Source organism: Euphorbia lathyris, chromosome 7 (assembly GCF_963576675.1).
Source record: "Euphorbia lathyris chromosome 7, ddEupLath1.1, whole genome shotgun sequence".
Classification (NCBI taxonomy): domain Eukaryota; kingdom Viridiplantae; phylum Streptophyta; class Magnoliopsida; order Malpighiales; family Euphorbiaceae; genus Euphorbia; species Euphorbia lathyris.
The window spans coordinates 22,428,776-22,443,141 of NC_088916.1; the positions used below are offsets into that span (position 1 = coordinate 22,428,776).

General features: G+C 34.7%; 1 pseudogene; it reads right to left on the reverse strand.

Moving 5' to 3' along the window:
• Nucleotides 1-1,020: 1,020 nt before the first annotated feature.
• Nucleotides 1,021-14,114, reverse strand: LOC136235699 (probable LRR receptor-like serine/threonine-protein kinase At1g53430; annotated as a pseudogene).
• Nucleotides 14,115-14,366: the final 252 nt, after the last annotated feature.

The following is a 14,366-nucleotide window of genomic DNA, read 5'->3' on the forward strand; positions in this document are numbered from 1 at the left end:
TAACCGGCGCATCAAGCGCTCTACGTCTCACATGGCCAAACCATCTTAGTCGGTTTTCTCTCATTTTATTCTCAATAGATGTAACCCCTACTTTTTTTTTCCTAATTATTTCATTACTCACCCGATCCTTTCTCGTATGACCACACATCCATCTCAACGTACGCATCTCCACCACCGACATCTTATAGATGTGACAGTGTTGCACTGCCCAACACTCCCTCCCCTATATATATATATATATATATATATGAGTTAATTAATTAAATATTAAAAGGAGAAATAATTTAATTTGCAAGAAGTCTAGCTTGGAAATTTCATCTTTACTAAGAAGAGAAACAGAGAAACCAATCCAAGAACCACTCTGAAGAGCATGAATTTATTAAGAGAAATTAGAGTAATTAGTTTGACATTCATGTGATATTATTTCAAAAGCTTTAAACCTAGCTTCTTCATTGAACCACTCTTTATAATAGGTGCTTGAACTGGAGTTTTTCCTTCAACCATGTTTACGCCTGAAGACATTGATAATCTTAACGTAGGTGATGGGTTTGTACATAATAGGGCAAACGTTTAAGAGTTGAGCTACACGCAAATAACAAATGTATAATGGTTCTTGGACCGAATCTTTATCTCGTCTCACTAACTTGGAATACAATCCTATATGCTGCGGAAGAGTTCTCAACTCATGTAGTCCGTTATAGATATAACTCAACATATGGTTTCTAACTCTCTAATTCATATAATAATTTCAACTAGAACCATTTCACATATTTGTCTAAAAAAGCTCACATTATTTTCTCATCCAACAATTATCCTATTCAAGTATGTGCATAAGGCTTAGCATATACCAAATTTCAATTTATAACATTATAACTTACTCCATCTCATATTTTTCGTATCTATCACAACATATCAAAAATCGTAACAACATTTGTCACATTATATATATATATATATATATATATATATATATATATATATATATATATATATCAACCTACTCTAGTTAACACATTGGGGTGCACTTCCATTTGAAGTGTCTCTTATACTAACATAAGATAAGATGTATACAAATAAAACTCCATAAAGAGTCAATTCAAATGTAACCCACATTGTTTAATCCTTAAACTCTAAATGACCTAAGTGCACTCTTTCTGCCTTAACTTCCTTCATACTAATTAACACAATACTGTTTCTACCTTAATCAATTAATTAAATATCAATCAGAATGATCATTTGAAATTTCATCTCTACTATGAAGAGAAACAGAGGAATCAATCTGAGCTTGACTTTCTTGAGAGAAATTGGAGTAGTTAGTGTGACTGTCCTGTGATAGAATTTCAAAAGCTTTAAACCTACCTTCTTCGTCAATGGAACTTGTATTTATAATAGGTGCTTGAACTGGAATTTTGCCTTCAACCATGTTTACAACTGAAGACATTGATGGTCTTAATGTTGGTGATGGGTTTGTGCATAACAGAGCAAGTGTAAGTATTCTTCTTGCCTCTTCTTTTGAGAAGTTTGATCCTAAGAATGGATCAACTAGTTCTAAGAGATTCCCTTGCTCAACACATATGCCTTCATTCAGAATATTTCTTAATCAAGACTAGACAACATTCTATATAGGCATAATATATTTAAGCCACGAGTACGATTATGAGGCTTGATTCGTAAACGAACCTTACTTGAGCACGGAGAAATTCGACTCAAAAGCTCAGTTATAGGCTGAACAGACTCGTGAGCAACTTCGATTCGTTATTTTTTATAACAGTATTTCTATATAGGGGAATGTAAAATTGCGTAGTTTTCTAGGTTTCAAAACTACGTAACTCGTGATCAAATAAACAAACCGCTTATGAGCAGCTCATGAGCCTGTTCATGAACCTATAACCGAGCCTGCTCGTGAGCTTTCGAGCTGGATTTCGCCATGTTCAAACTCTGACTCGTTTATAAATCGAACCGAACAATGTCGAACTTTCATCGAGCCGTACGCCAAACAACTCATGAATGGCTCGCCCTATCTGTGATTTTTCTTTTTGAAAATGAAAACAAAAGGGAGGAGAGTGGCATAAATATATTTACCCAATCAAGAAGATAAACAAACTCATCCTTTGGTCTGTAATTGGTGTTGCTCTTCCCACTAACAATTTCCAAAAGCACAACTCCGAAGCTATAAACATCTGCTTTATCTGTCAAATAACCTCTCATTGCATATTCTGGAGCCATATAACCTCTGCCAACAAAAACAAAACAAACAATCATACATTTTTATCTTTATAAAATACATTAATTATACAATTAATTTGTAAGAATTTTACATAGTTCCGGCAATTCGAGTGCTGATATGTGTGTTCTCTTCTTCATCAAGCTTCGCTAAACCGAAGTCTGATATCTTTGCAATTAGATCCTTATCAAGAAGCACATTCGTAGCTTTTATGTCTCTGTGAACTATTTTCAACCGAGACTCCTCGTGAAGATATGCTAATCCCTTTGCAATTCCCAACACTATCTTCTTTCTTCTTTGCCAGTCCAACTGAATTCTATGTTCCTCTGGACCTAATATTAACAAATATTCAGTTTTCACCGTAAATGGTAAAATTTGACATTTAAACAGATATTCTATTGTGGTCCGGAAACAATTGATCCTGGACCGCAAAGGAGATGACACGTTAATGATGCCAAGAGGAGTCGACATAAGCGTCCGCCTAAGGTATTTAAGGAGGCTTCCAATTCAAAACTTATTTCAATTACGATATTATAATTATTGAGATCTCAATTGTTAAAAATTATCCCTGTAAATAATTATTATAATGGATGTAGAAAATAAGAACATAATCTGCTAAATGGAATAAAAAATCAACAACAATAGTGCACAACTTTTTTTTTCCTTCCAAACAATCTCTCAACAACAATAGCAGAATAGGGTGGTCTTCAAAATTGATTTCATGATTTGTTTCTTAACAAAAATGGTAAAGTAAAAAAAAATAAAAAATCATGGTTTATCCAATTTGCAAATACAGTCCCATAGTTTGAAGTTATAAGATTGTGAATTAATTTTTCTGTTAAAAAAACATTCATGGTTTAGTTAATTTGCATAATGAGACTTTATATACGAGATAATTTGCAAAGTCGGACTTTTTAATTGTTCCAAATCACTTTTTTTAGGAGTAAATTACCACAACATTTTTTTATGGAATACTTGAATTTGCAAACTACATGAACCACAAGCCCATGTTTACACGTTTTAAAACTGCAGGACTGTGTTACAAAAAGGTTAAACTACAAAGACTTTTTTATTATTATTTTACCCTTAACGCTGCTTGCAAAATATCCTAAAGATTTGATTCTTTTTTAATATTTCAGGAGTAGTTTGATCGTGAATCATTATAGAAAATTTTCAATATAACCTATTACTTTTATTTTGTCACATCTAATGCATTTAGCCGTTTAATGTTCTTGAAAATTAAGTATGGAGACTAAATGGAAAGGGTCAAACTATTTTACAATATGGTCCATCTACTTAGCACTTTTGCAAATAAGTCAAAAATAACACGTGTTCCAATCACATTTTGGAATGTGTTTAAAATCAACAAATCAAATATTGACATGTGTCACTTTGGAGTGATTTGTCAAAATATGCTTGTTGAAACAACAAATTGATCCCTTTAGGGTTGTAAATGAGTCGAGCTGCTCATGACTTTAAGCTCCGAGCTTGATCGGCTCGAAAGCTCACAAGGAGATTGTTAGATATTATAATTAGCTTAAGGGTGTTTTAGTAATTTTACCTTTATCAGTTCTATAAATACATGTATCTGTTATTGTTTTCAATAAGAAAGTATTCTGGATTTCTTCATTTCTATGTTTCTCTGTTATACAAGATGGTATCAGAGCTTATAGGGTTGTTCATCTTATTTCTTCTTCTAAAACCTAATGGTGAAAAAGAAGCAAAGTTATCTCCGTGCTCTGCAATTGCAACAAATTGACGGTCATGAAACTGAAGTTACGAGTTCATCGGAAGAAGACGATGTAGCAGATAGATCTGTTCCTCCGCATCAGAATGTGATCGGAAGTCAGAATATGATCGGCGATCAAGGAGCAACTAGCAAACCGGAATCAGATCGAACGCGCGATCATTCAGAGAAACAAGTTCAACCTAAGAAGAAATCTCCTATTTCACAACACAAAGACTCAGAATCCTACGGATCGATCTCGGTAACAGATAACCCTAGCCTAATTCTTGTAAGTTCATTCTTAACTGGAAGTAACAATTACATTCCATGGAGTCATTCTATGCCCTAAGAGCCAAACGCAAGTTGAATTTTATTTTACAAGACTCGAAGCCTATGTTAGGAACCCATGAGTATGAACGATGGGAAGAAATTGATAGTCTGGTATTTTCCTGGTTAATCAATTCAATCTCGAAAGAAATTGCGAACGCATTTCTTTATGCTGCATCTGCTAGATTACTATGGATTGAATTGCAACAGCGTTTTGGTGAACATAACGCTCTTCAACTTTTCCATCTGAAACAAAGAGTTAAGAAAAATAACTCAAGGTAATCAGTCTATTTCATCTTACTTCATGAAATTGAAGAGATGTTGGGATGAAATATCTGTTTTACAACCTTTTCAGAACTGTAATTGTGGAGGTTCGCAAACTCTATTTCTGAATTCTTGTAAGACAGATCAAGTAATGCAGTTTCTCTCTGGACTAAATCCTGAATATGAACATGTTTGTCATCAAATTTTGCTTATGGATCCTATTCCTCACATTAATAGTGCTTATTCTATGGTTCAACGTGTTGAGCGTCAAAGAGGATATGTGGCAGATAGTCAAACCGATTTTGCCAATGCTGTGGCCACTTCTTCGGCTAAACCTGTTTTCAAAACAACCTCTAACAAAAGGAATAATTCTAAAGACAAAGAGAACAAGAGTGACAAATATTGTACTCATTGTAAACGATATAAGCATGTGAAAGAGGAATGTTTTCTGTTACACGGCTTTCCGGACTGGTATAAAGGCAAAAAATCTAATACTTCTGCTACTAATCATGTTTCTGGTTCTAGTTCTGCTACTGCTTCTTTTGTGAATACAGAACTTGATTCACCACTCGATGATGTTAGTGATGATGATGGAACTGAGGAATATTTCAGTGGCAACAAAGGCATGGAAAAAGGTGTCATGAAGTTAGTGCAGAAGGAGTTACAACGCCTACTTAAAGGAAGTCTGTCTCAGAGGCTAAGCCGGCTTTCACAGCCTTTGCAAGCAGTGGTATGTATGCCTTGTCTGTTACATCAGTTGCTAGCACAAATAGTTGTGTTTCCTCTGTGTGGATAATAGATTCTGGAGCTTCTACACATATGTGCAATAATTTGCAAAGTTTTTCTTCCCAAGAACATTTGTCCCACTCTAGAAATATCTATTTACCTGATGGACAAGCACAGAAGGTGCTTATCACAGCCACAATTATGCTAAGCCAAGATATAATTTTACAAGGGGTTCTTTACGTGCCACAATTTGAGTTTAATCTGCTCTCAGTGGGACAGTTATTGGCTGATAGCAAGATTTTAATTCAATTTCTTGCTTCTCATTGCATTCTACAGGACCAGGTCTCTAGCAGATTTTAGCTGTTGGATCTTGCTATAACGGGCTTTATATGCTCAATCAAGCTTCTTTTCATCCTAGTGTTCTGCAGAGTTATGTTGGTGCTGCTCAACTTCATGTTAATCATGTGAAAGATTCTGATGTCCATAGCATTTGGCACCTCAGACTAGGTCATGTTTCTTATCAAACTTTAAATAAATTGTTTGGTTCTGTTGCTTCTAAAAATGTATCTGTTTGTGATGTCTGTCACACGTCCAAACAAACTCGAAAGGTCTTTTATTCTAGTTCTATTAAAACTTCTAGTTGTTTTTCTCTCATTCATGTGGATTTGTGGGGTCCTTATAGAAGTCCTGCAACTAATGGAGAAAGATATATGATGACAGTGGTTGATGATTTCTCTAGGGTTACTTGGATTTTCTTATTGCATTATAAATCTCAAGTTCCTCAATTACTTGATCAATTTATCCGAATGGTTTCTGTTCAATTTAATGCAAAGGTGCAACATGTCAGGACAGACAATGGTACTGAGTTCACTAACACATTAACTCAACAAGTTTTTCATTCTCATGGTATTATTCATGAGAAAACTTGTGTTTACACACCTCAACAAAACGGTGTAGTAGAACGGAAGCATAGACATCTCACTGAGATAGCCAGGGCTTTGCTGCATCAGGCTTATCTATCTCCTAAGTATTGGGGAGAAGCTATGTTACATGCAGCACAAATCATTAATGTTTTACCTACAAGGGTATTACATTGGAAGAGTCCTCTTTCCATTCTCACTGGTGTGGATCCTAAGTTGGATTCTTTCAAAGTCTTTGGCTGTCTATGCTACATTACAAACACCAAACCACATAAGACCAAGTTTGAGGTGCGAGCTTATAGAGCTATTTACATGGGATTAGCACAGGGGCAAAAGGGATACAAGGTGTATAACTTGGATACACATAAATTGTGTCTCCCGGGATATTGAATTTTACGAAACCATTTTCCCCTTTTCTTCCTCTTCTTCTACATCTACACCTGACACTTCTGTTTTACCACTTCCTATTTCTTCTGATCCCCAGACCTTCCTATTTTACCTACAGAACCTTTATTTCCTACTTCCTTTTCTCCTTCTTCTATTCCTTCTACTTCTACATCTGTAGACTTAGTTTCACCTCCTACTTTTATGCCATCTTCTTCTCCTTCTTCTTTTCCTGCTTCCCCTACTTCAGTTTCCAGATCTTCTATTAAACCAGCACCTGTTCTTAGACAGTCTCATAGAACTAAAAAGCAACCTACTTGGATGACAGATTTTGTTGTTAATTCTGCCCACACTACTTCTGATCCTTCTCTTGGTTCTTCAGTTACCTTTTCTCCTCATTATCATGCCTTTTTAACTCAAATTTCTAAAGTCAAAGAACCTCAAACCTATTCTGAAGCTAAATCAGATCCTGCCTGGGTTAAAGCAATGGATGCTGAACTTTCAGCTCTTGAAACTAATGATACCTGGACTCTTACTACATTGCCTCCATGAAAGAATACCATTACTACTAGGTGGGTTTTTCGAGTTAAATATAACTCAGATGGTTCAGTGGAGAGGTTTAAGGCTCGTCTTGTAGCAAGAGGTTACAATCAAAAGCATGGGGTTGACTATACTGAAAGCTTCTCTCCTGTCACTAAAGTAGTCACGGTAAGGTTATTTCTTGCCATTGCTGCTGCAAAAGGATGGACTATTCATCAAATTGACATAAACAACGCTTATTTGCATGGTTATGTTGATGAGGACATTTATTTAGAGCCACCAGCGGGTTATACAAAAGCAGAAAAAGGGCAGGTATTTAAACTAAACAAGTCATTATATGGGTTAAAACAAGCAGGTAGGCAATGGTACAAGGAATTCACCAGCAAATTGCTTGATTTGGGTTTTGTAAAATCCTATCATGATTATTGTCTCTTTACTAAGACAACTAAGGAGGATTTTCTTGTGATTGTCATTTATGTTGATGATGCTTTGATTACTGGCTCTTCAGAAAGATTAATCTCTGAAGTCAAGATTGCATTAGATAAGGCTTTTACAATTAAAGATCTTGGTCAAGCTAGGTACTTCCTAGGTGTGGAATTGGCAAGATCACCAGATGGCTTATTTCTATCCCAACAAAAATACATTTCTGAGATGATAGCTGATGCGGGTCTTACTGATGCACATGCTGTTAATAGTCCAATGCCCAGTGGTGTTAAACTTGATGATCAATCCAAAATTTGTGCATATCCAGAGAGATACCGAAGAATTATAGGAAGACTTCTATATCTTAGTTTTACAAGACCCGATATTTCCTTCATAACTCAGCAGCTAAGTCAGTTTATGATGAATCCTACAGAGGTTCATATGCAAGTAGCAATTCATGTCTTAAAGTACTTAAAAGGTACTTCGCATTTGGGGTTATTCTATCCTAAAGACAATGATTTTCAACTGATCAGTTTCTGTGATTCGGACTGGGGACGTTGTAAAGTGACAAGAAAGTCAGTTACAGGGTATTGTATTCTATTAGGGAAATCTTTGATTTCCTGGAAATCAAAGAAGCAAACAACGGTGAGTCGTTCATCTGCTGAAGCTGAGTACAGGGCTATGGCAACAACAGTCTGTGAACTAAAATGGCTGAGTTACTTATTGAAGGAATTTCAGATTTCAGTGTCTTTGCCTATACCCATGCACTGTGATAATCAGTCAGCCATATACATTGCTGCCAATCCGGTTTTTCACGAGCAAACTAAGCACATTGATATTGATTGTCATGTGGTCAGGGAGCAATATGTTTCTGGATTCATAGATACATCTTATATCAGTACCAAGTTACAACTGGCAGACTTTCTCACCAAATGTCTACCTAGTTCAAATGTGACTTCTGTTTTGTTCAAGCTTGGAATGCGTTCTACATCTTCACAAGCTTGAGGGAGGAGTGTTAGATATTATAATTAGCTTAAGGGTGTTTTAGTAATTTTACCTTTATCAGTTCTATAAATACATGTATCTGTTATTGTTTTCAATAAGAAAGTATTCTGGATTTCTTCATTTTTATGTTTCTCTGTTATACAAGAGAGATTGGGTTATAGGTTCATAAACAAACTCAATTATAATGTTCATGAACAAACTCGATAACAATCTTGGTTCGATAATTTGTTTAATAATCGTATTTCTATAAAGGGAAGTGTAAAACTACGTAGTTTTATGTTAAAGAAATTTCAAATGGACATAATTAATGAGTTGTTCATCGTGAGCATATAAACGAGTTGCTCACGAATAGGATGTTGAGCTCGAGCTCGTCTATTTTCTGCGAACTGAGACCAAGGCTCCGCTCAGTTTGGCTCGATTATAACCCTAAATAGACACCATTTACCTGGTACACAAACAAAAATTGCCCTTTTTCCTAGTATGATAAATTCTAGGAGTTTAGGAAGGAGGTGGAGTAAATTACCAAAAAGTGCACGAGCCAAGCTATTGTTTTCCAAGTACTCATATACTAACAGCAATTGATTTCCTTCAACGCAACAGCCGTAGAGTTTGACAAGATTTGGATGTTGTAAAGCAGATATCATTCCTATCTCATTCACAAATTCTCGATTCCCTTGCTTTGATTTTGGAGAAAGCTGCTTAACAGCAATTACTACCCCATCCTGAAATTATTAACAAGTTGACAATTTCAGAAGTATTTTCTCAATATCTGAAAACAACAACAGTTTTTATGCATAATTATTACCTTGAAAACTGGCCCAAATCCTCCCTCTCCTATCTTGAATTCAGGATCAAAATTGTTTAATTTGTCTCAAAGTGAAATAACCAGTTTGTAGATCTAGTCCACGAAGTTCTGTCAAAATTGTGGAATTAACCCAACATGAAAGAAACAACTTGGCTAATAAGATCAAATAGTTCCAATCCAACATTAAGTTTGTGTATCAAAATTACAGTATTGATACCATTCCGGATTAATTCGACTATAGGCAAAATTCTTTTTGAACTTAATGCTACTATTCCTTTATCCAAAAAGAAAAAGAAGTTACCATTGTTATCCTCAGGTTCCTTTCCCCCTAAGTAACCTTTCATTCGAAGGGCTATAAGGATGAGCATGATAACAAAACATGTAGCTGCTACGATTCCAATGATTGCTCCAACCGATAAACCATCATCTATCTCATAGTCTACAAGAAGAAAAACATAATATTGAACAACAGGCTTTATATATATTTGCTTTTAATGTTGAAAAGGAGATCAATTCAACTCTCAACTCGCCAATTTATTGCCAAGTAAAGATGGACTTCAATTCAAGAGCTAAATAGCATTTATATTTCTATACATAGGGTAGGGATGGAATTGGTCATAAATATTAATAAAGAAATACATATAAGCTTACTTGGTGTGATTGTGATGGCTGAATTGCACTAGTACCTTGACCAGCCCAGTATTAATGGATCTCTAAAGTGCTATTATCAATGCTTACATTTTCAAACACCTCAGTGATTCCAATACCAACTCCTCCAGCTTTCTCCATTATATTATAATCTTTAAGAACAACATTTCCCTGGGTCAAATTACAACATCAAAAAGATGACAGAAGCATAAGTTAAACAAAAAGTGAACACAAAAGATGTATCGATCTAGATTTTACATGTTTAGGTTAACATCAAGTTACTTCTAACTTTAGCAGATTTCTACTTCTTTCTCAAACCAAAACTATTCCCTAAGACAGCACATTTGTCTCTTCAACTTGGCTTATGGACTCAATTTGCCCAAAATGAAGTTTTGGACAATTAAGCTTCAACTTGGTATCTTTTGGCAAATGAGTCCAAAACCACAGATAAGTTATTTTGGAGCAAATTAACTCTAAGAATCAAGTTGAATAGCCAAACTGGCCTTTATCCAAGAACTCAATATGGAAGTGCAATCTTATTGAAAAAAAAAAAGATGCAACTTACTTGAATTGAAACATCAAATATGCGTCTTCCAAGGCTAGTAAAAGACTGATTACTAGTATACATGATCTCAGCAAAGTGAAGTTGCACTTTATAGCTAGCAGCCGGCCGCAAACAGAGGGCATAGTACTTGAGTGAAAGAGGAGCAAGGCGCGCTGTTTGATAAATTTCTCCACCACTTATATCCAGATTGAAATTGTTTCGGGCTACAAAAGGAACGTCATCTTTGTTCATATAAAGTCCAGTACTGCTATATGCCATTGTTCTGCAGATGGGACAAAGCTGGACGGCCCTCCATCAGAGCTATCTTCTTGATACTGATTATTCTGGAAGGTAACTTTGTGTCCTCCACAATTTATAAATAAGGAATGATCTGCAAATTTGATCAATTTATTATCTTCACAATTTACTCAGTTTTCTCACTGTGAAAATAGATAGCAGTGCTAAAAGCACTCCCAAATTAACAAATCGGATCAAAATGTATATTACTTTTCTCTTTATTCTTTTGACCAAGTTCAACTAAACTGGCCCCCGAAAAAATAGTAGACGTGTAATTTAATCTAGACTTGTTTATTCTAACCAGTCAAGTTGAGACTGATTTTTCAAGTGTTGTTCGTGTAGAAATTATTAACTTTTCACTCACGTTCAGGATTTTGAGAACAAGCAAGGCCCTTTTTCATGCACCAAGAAATCCTACAAGATGGCATATATTGATTGTGAATAATCAAACATTTCCAATTTTTTCTTCTGAAGAAAAAAAAAAGATTGAGCAATCTTACTTATTGCTTGCAGAAGGCGAAAAACTGGAAGCTAAGTTCCTGTTACATGTTATACATAAATTTGAGAAAGTAATACAACAGATTGAAAAAAGAAAAAAAAAAAAAAAGGTGATGCTTACACATACTGACGCTGGCAGCCACCGGAAACAGAACCAGTAAAATTGTTGTAAGATAAATCACTGAAATAATTCAAGTCAAGAATATCAGTCACTGAATAACAAGGAAAAATGGTTGATTAGGACTTTCAACTTCTGCCTTGTGTTCTAATCACAATTTCACATTTATCTAGAAACAATAAATCATGTACTAACATTTTCGACTTATTTACTGGACAAATTTTATTTTAGGGTAACGCCAAACTGATTTTTTGTTCAAATAACAAGTAAGAACTGTACAAACTAGCAAGATGACTCAATACCGGATGACGATTGATAGCTTCAGATAAAGACTTACAATCTCTTGTAACCATTGCCATTGTTCAATATCCAACCAGGTACTTCTCCAGTGAGTGAATTATTGGTCAGAAATCTGTGTAGATTTAGTTCACATAGGTAAGTGATTACAGAATAATGAATACTCAAACAAAATATTATTTTCATCTTGGACTAATTACATGTATTGTAGTTTTTATGCATTCTGAAAACTGCTCGGAATTATGCCTGTCAACCAATTGAACGTAAGGTCTCTGCAGTCAAATAAACAAACAAACAAAAAAAGGTCATTAAGTTACTTGTTAATATAACATCACACAAATGCAAAAGCATCTCTTGGAAATTGATACCACAAGTTAGGTTGAGACTTGAGAGGCTAAATTATTCTTTATTCAAAGGAATTCTGAGTGGCAACTTACATAGTTTTCAAATTGGATAATTCTCCCAGGTATTTTGGGATTGAATCATTGATTAAGCAATTCCTGAGTACTCTGATTCACAAGAAATAAAATCAACTCATGAATCATTATGAACAATAAATTAGAACCCAGATAATAATAATAACAACAACAATAAAGTAGAAATTGAAAACTTACAATAATTGCAAGTTTGTCATAGCCTGAAGATTTGGGAGTTTTGAACTTGGTCCACTCAAATCTGATATTCTCATGACAAATGACATTTATATTCTTTGGTTAACTTGTATACATTTTCAAGATTGTAAGTTGTAACAACACAAAAAATATAATAAAGAGTGAGTTTTGCTCACAGTTCTTTTAAGTTTGTCAAAAGGGAAATGTTAGCAGGAATAGGACCCTCCATAGATGTTCCTTGCAAATCTCTGGAAAATTGAATAAGTTTCTCACGATGAGAAAATGAAGAGAGTTTCCACTATCTGAAAAACAAGTATACACTTACAATCTAGTCAAGCTTGTCCAATTCCCAATAAAATCAGGTACTTTCCCTGAAAGTGTACTGCCATCTATCCGACTGCACCAAGAGTTGCAAGTTCATTAATTTCTAATAAATATAATAAAATAATAGTAATAATAGTATTGTCATAATTTCATTACTTACAAGTCAGTTAACTTCTTTAAATTACCAAATGTGTCTGGTATTGTTCCTGTAAAATTGTTAGCAGAAATAAGACTGCACCAGCAAAAAGTTGCAACAAGTAATAATTAGTTAGTGATATAAATAAGAAACAGTTTAGTTACATACATAGAACCATACTAATTAGGGAAAACTATAAATAAAAAATCTTACATTCTTTTCAAGTTTCTCAAATTTCCAAGATTTCTTGGAATCCTAGCAGATTATCCTCCAAGATCCTGGAAAGCATCACATCACATTGGAGATGTAAACAAAGCAACATTAAATGTAAATCATTACATGATCAACTCGGTATAAAACTCAGTTTTCCATCACTTACAACTCCTCCAGGGTACTTATGTTGGCAATTTCTGCAGGAATTGAACCGTTGAGGCGGTTTCCGAGAAAGCACCTAAGGCATTAAGATTTAAGAATCAACAGTCAGTCACAAATTAATATGTGAAATAAAGGACTCTTGGGGCCCAAAAATACCTTAAAGGTGAGCTCAAATTGGTAGTTTAAAAGTCATTTAGCTCACTTGTTAAGCAATGTTGGATATGTATTCAACACTCCCCTCACGGGAGCCCAACATGAATTTAACATTTCCCTCGATTGTCTCACACATATGCAAATATGCAAATAGAAAATAGAAAATAAACAATGTGAGATATACTCAACAATTAATATGCAAATATGAAAATAGAAAATAGAAAATTTCCCTGTACAGGCAAATAGAAAAGCAGGCAGGCAACTCACAATTTTTTCAGATTAGGGAGCTGAGTAAGTCTTATCGGAATTGTCCCATTCAGATAGTTGCGGCTAAGATCACTGTATGTCGATGAAACATTTATCTCTTAGGTATTAGAATTGATCTACAAGAACTTAAAAAGGAATGAATCACTTACATTTCAACCAAATGAGAAAGATCTCCAAACTCAGGTGGTATAACTCCGGTCAAGTTGAAACCCTTCAGTTGGCTGTCAATGAAATTAAATTATATATTTTAACCAAGGTTGAAATTTGAATGAAAAATAGTAAAGCACGAACATACATGGTCATGACATGACAAAAATCGGCAGAACAGTCGCCGCAGGTGACATTACTACTGATAACCCAACTGCCGTCAATGATCTTATTCCACTCTTTTTTTTGGCATGAAGTTTCGGTGACTTTCCATTGAGTAATGTTTAATTTCGTACATATTGTTCGAAGAACTTTCACTGTTAAATAAAATAACAATGCAACAAACATTATCAACTTCAATTACATTATTCTATCAAGTTTAATTTAATTTCAAATCTGTACGGTATATATATATATATATAGGAGAGATCAGGTGTGACACATTCTTTATGGTGTGACAAGACTTATTGTGCGACAATAGTGTCTTTTTAGTAATTGTGTAAAAAACGGAGGGGTATATTTGTAATTTTACGCGCTTAGTATAAATAGTTATTAAGTTAGGGGTATATTTGTAATCTCCTATATTTCTGTCATTTTTTCTTCTCCG